Genomic DNA, 4,720 nt, shown 5'->3' on the forward strand with positions numbered 1-4,720 from the left:
GGTGGGCCAATTGTGTCACTGTTTCTCTGTGTCATGATAGATCTCAATTGAGCGGCGGCGGCCGGCCTAAGGGCCGGTGCACAACAGCGCTCGCTGCTGAATGGCTCCTCATGCGCTGGGGGCCGACCCTCCGGGAGCCACCAGGCAGGAAGCTAGCCAGCCAGAAGACTGGCGCTCCCCACCCATGGCTCCCTGTGTGCCGGAAGCCCTCCTTCCGGGGAACGAGGAGGCCGGGAGTAAGCTGCCGGTCCCAAGACCCCAAAGACCGGCGCTCCCAGCTCGAGGCTCCCCATGCGCTGGGGGCCCACCTTCTGGGAGCCACCAGGCAGGAAGCTAGCCAGCCGCAAGACTGTCATGGCATATTTTCTTAAGTGGCCATAAGTGAGCAAGGAGCCATGGAGATGTCTGTCTCAAAGCAAGCTCTTTTAAAGGAATTTACCTTTTTACACCTCCTTGAGCCTTTGATGAGTGGGATCTGGTCATCTCTTTAGATACCCTCAAGGCATCTTTTCTATTATTCTGATGCAAAGTACTTGGCTTTTTTTTTCTTTTTTTTTTAAGCAACTATGTTCTCCTTGGCCCCAGCTTAACAGGCTCTCTCTTTCTGGCCAAGCTGCACAATTTCCGCATCTTTAGGCTTTACATTTTGCTCCTGATTCTCACTGTAAATATGACTAAAAGCAGCCTCCCTAGACTTTAGGCTGCCTTGAAATTTCCTTCATCAGATCAATTCATCTGCCACCAGTTTCCCTAAACTTTGGGATGCCTTGAAATTTTCTTCACCAGATCAGTTCATCTGCTACCTTTAAATTTAGTCTAATTCAAAGTCTTAGGACATGGGCAAAACATAGGCAAATTCTGTCTTAGCTACTTTTCTTGTTGCTGCAACAAAATACCTGACACCCACACATTAAAGGAGGAAAAGTTTATTTTAGCTCAAAGTTTGTAGAGGTTCCAGTCCAAAGTCAGCTGGCTCCAGGGCAAGGAGGTGTGACACAGGGGCATGGAAGAGGAGAAATAGTCCATAGCAGAGCAGGCAGGAAGCAGCAGCCTTCATTCTGCTTTCCCTTTTGTTTCATCCAAGCTATAAGCCTATGTGTTGGTGCCACCTATACCCAGGGTGGGCCTTCCTGTTATCCACACTCAGAACTACGCTAAACAAATCTGTGGACTAATTTAGTTATCACATACTCTTAATCTATATTCACACATCTTAGATTCAGTCACCTCAAAAAAGTTCCACCTATAAGTACATGAAGTTTTGGGGGACATCTAGGTAAAAGCCATAACAAATTCTTTGCAAGAAAAAAACATGCATGGCCTCTAGTCCAGCATGAAGTACAGTTCTTATTCTCACCTGAAACCTCATAAGCCTGACCTTTATTGTCTGCATTACTTGCATTCTTATCACCATTCTGATCTTCTGAGTTCTGACCAGCATCTGACATCAATTTTTACAATCGTATTCTAAAGATTCTCTAGCTGGCATCTCCAAACCTTTCCAAACTCCTTCCACAAAACAGTTCCAAAGGCTTCCAAACCACGTGGTCAGGTGTAGTCACAACAACGACCCACTTCTCTCGTACCAGTTTTCTGATTTAGTCACTTTATCATTGCTGAAATAAAAGAGCTGACACCCAAAAGTTGAAAGAGAAAAGGTTTGTTTGGCTTACAGTTTTAGTGGATTTAGTCCATACTGGTTGACTCCAAGACAAAGAGCAACCTAGTAGAAGGGCATGGCAGAAGAAACTGCTCCCCTCTACAACGGCCAAACAACACAGATCAAAGGGAGGAGCTAAGAACAGGAAAATATCCTTCCAGATTGGACCCTCAGTGACCTAGCTCCCTCTGGCCAGGCCCCAGTTCCAACCACATAAAACTTTGAGAGAACATTTTAGTTCTAAACCATGACGAGCTTAAATGTCACCCTTTCCATAAAACTTGTCAGCCTCCACCATTAGATCAGGAATCCTCAAAAGCAGAAAACATGTCTTTAATTCCTTTTTGCACTCTTTTCCCCTAAACAACTCTTAGGAATTGTAGCTGCTCTGTGAAGGCTTCTTGGATCTACCAATTCAGAATCCACCTTATGTTTCTCCATTCTTCCACCTCTTTCATAACATTTGTTATCTTCTGCCTTTTATCAAAGATACTTGTAAACATATTATTCTCGCTTTTAGTAAGGTACCAGTTCCTTGCAGAGAGGGTCTAATATTTAGCGCATAGTAGTCAGTCAGTAACTCTGTTAAGTAGAATTTCTCATCCTTATCTCCTTAAAAGTTCAGTTAACATTGTATAAACTTTGTTCCAATGAAAATAGAGAAACATGTATGATACTGATGTATTTTGGCCCTCAGTGTCTGACCTAAGTTCTACCACTCCTTACTCCAACCGCAACTCACCATACACAGTAACGAAGATCCCTATTCTGCCCTCATGGCTGGGCCTTGAAGCTCAGGGCCAGGAGGAAAGATGCCCCTGCTGGAAGCTCATCCTTTCAGGACTTCTGAGAACCATGGGAAGGAGGGGCAGACACAAACAGGAAGAAAAGAGCTTGGGCACACTGCCAAGGACCCAGTGGGGAGACTGTCAGCTGGGATATAAGAATGACAAGAGCAGAGAAAAATGCTAAGATCAAACAAAGTCTGAGAGCTGAGCCAACAAGTTTTACCTCCAAGTTGGGAACCCAATTTAGTACAGTCTAGACTCCAAAAGATGGAGGGTAGGGAGAAAATAATGGGGTAGTTCTTGTCAAACTGAGATTCCACAAACAATCTGGAGCTCCTATTGCGAAAGCAAACCTCAGAACTGTCAGTCTGTTGGAGAACCTCAGACTTGTGAACTACCAGCCTATTAGCCGCCCCTAGGTGGGATTCAAGAAGTCCCACCCTGCACCACGCCAGGTAGAGGCTGCAACAGGGAACTGGGACTGTTCTCTAGACAGCAAGGCTGGCAGGACCCAGGTAGGAAAGAGAAAAATGCCAAGGAAAAATTGAAACTGGAAGTAGGTAGATGCTAAAACCTGCTTGTCAGACAGGCAGTAGGGTCTGTTACTCACAAATGCCAAGTGCCCAGAACAGGCCACCCTACCATCCTGCATCAAAGGGCAGCTTCAACCAGGCATGGTGGGGCATCCCTATAATCCTAGCACCTGGAGGCTGAGGCAGGAAGATCACAAGTTTGAGCCTAGCCTGGGAAATTTATCAAAAACCTATCTTAAAAATTTTTAAAAGGACCTAGGAATATAGCTCAGTGCAAAGGCCACCACCATCATGACACACACAAAAAGGCAACCCTTTACTCTGGCAGACAGAGGCTTCTGAGGCTTTATTCCTGCACCTTGAAGTCATCCGAGGCACACTGCAGAAACAAAAAGTTGACCTTTGATCAAAGACAGAAAAATATAGTTAATGGGAAATTTAAGGGCACTCCTGCCCATGATGCATGGAGGATGGGATTCAGGAGTAAGGTTAGTTAGAACAAATTTTTAAAACCACAATATTATAACAAAAAACTAAATGTGAGACCCTGATGCCCACTGTTAATAAGTGATTGGCAGTGTTTTTGTTTCATACTGATCAGTCTTAGTCCTAGAGCACTGTGAATTTGCAGCTCTTAAACCCAAAACCCTCTCTGTACTCAGCCAGAATTAGTCCTGCAGATCACTTAGGAGTCCTGTTTTAGTTATTTTTCTCTCAATGCTGAGATCAAATACCTGACACCCAAAGGTAAAGGGAGAAAAGTTTATTTAGCTTAAAGTTTGTAGAGGTTTCAGTTCATCATCAGCTGGCTCCAAGGCAGGGGCATCACAGAGGAGAAGCAGCTCATGGCAAGCAGAAGGTAGCAAAGCAAGCAAGAGGCAACAGCTCTTTCTCTCCCTTATAGCTTATCCACGCCGCTTAGGGTGGGTGGCACTCATACCCTTAATCCTAGTGCCCTTGGTTTTAGCTTTGCATCATGAATCAATTCCATTGTCACACACTCTCGATCCAGCCACCTCTGAAAAAGTCCCACCTAGGACCACATGAGGCCCGACATAGCCATAACAGGTCCCTGGATAATCAAAGAGCAGGTTAATAATACCCATTATCCCATGTGCTCAGCTTTTTTTGGGAGAACAAGAGTCACGCTGTGACTTGATATTGAGGCTAGTACATCACTTATCACATGCACAGAGCACAGTGGGGACAAGAGGGTGGGGGATGAAGACAAAGCAGGCAGATGCACAGCTCCCTGTTTCCTTCCCCACCCTATGCCATAGTGGGAGAAGTTTAGCCACCCAGGCCAGAGCAAGAGTCAGCCTCAGGGTCTGGAACATTAGTTAAAAATTTTCCCCCTCTGTCATGGTTAGATTTTAAGTATTCTGCAAAGTCTAATGTGTGAAGGGCTTGATGGCCATCTGAGGCTACAGGGAGGTAATGGAAACCTGAGGAGGTAGGGCTGAGTGGGAGGACATTACATCCCTGGGGTGTGCCCTGGAAGGGTATGTTGAGACCTACTGATTCCTCTTCTCTTCCTCCTCCCTCCTTTTCCCCTTCTCCTTCTCCTTCCCCTTTCCCTCCTCCTCCTTCTACTTGTCCTTCTCCTTGTCCTTGTCCTTCTCCTCCTTTTCCTCCTCCTCCTCCTCCTCCTTCTTCTTCCTCTTCTTCTTCTTCTTCTTCTTCTTCTTCTTCTTCTTCTTCTTCTTCTTCTTCTTCTTCTTCTTCTTCTTCTTCTTTTC

Source organism: Chinchilla lanigera, unplaced genomic scaffold, assembly GCF_000276665.1.
Source record: "Chinchilla lanigera isolate Chin_1 unplaced genomic scaffold, ChiLan1.0 scaffold00027, whole genome shotgun sequence".
Taxonomy (NCBI): domain Eukaryota; kingdom Metazoa; phylum Chordata; class Mammalia; order Rodentia; family Chinchillidae; genus Chinchilla; species Chinchilla lanigera.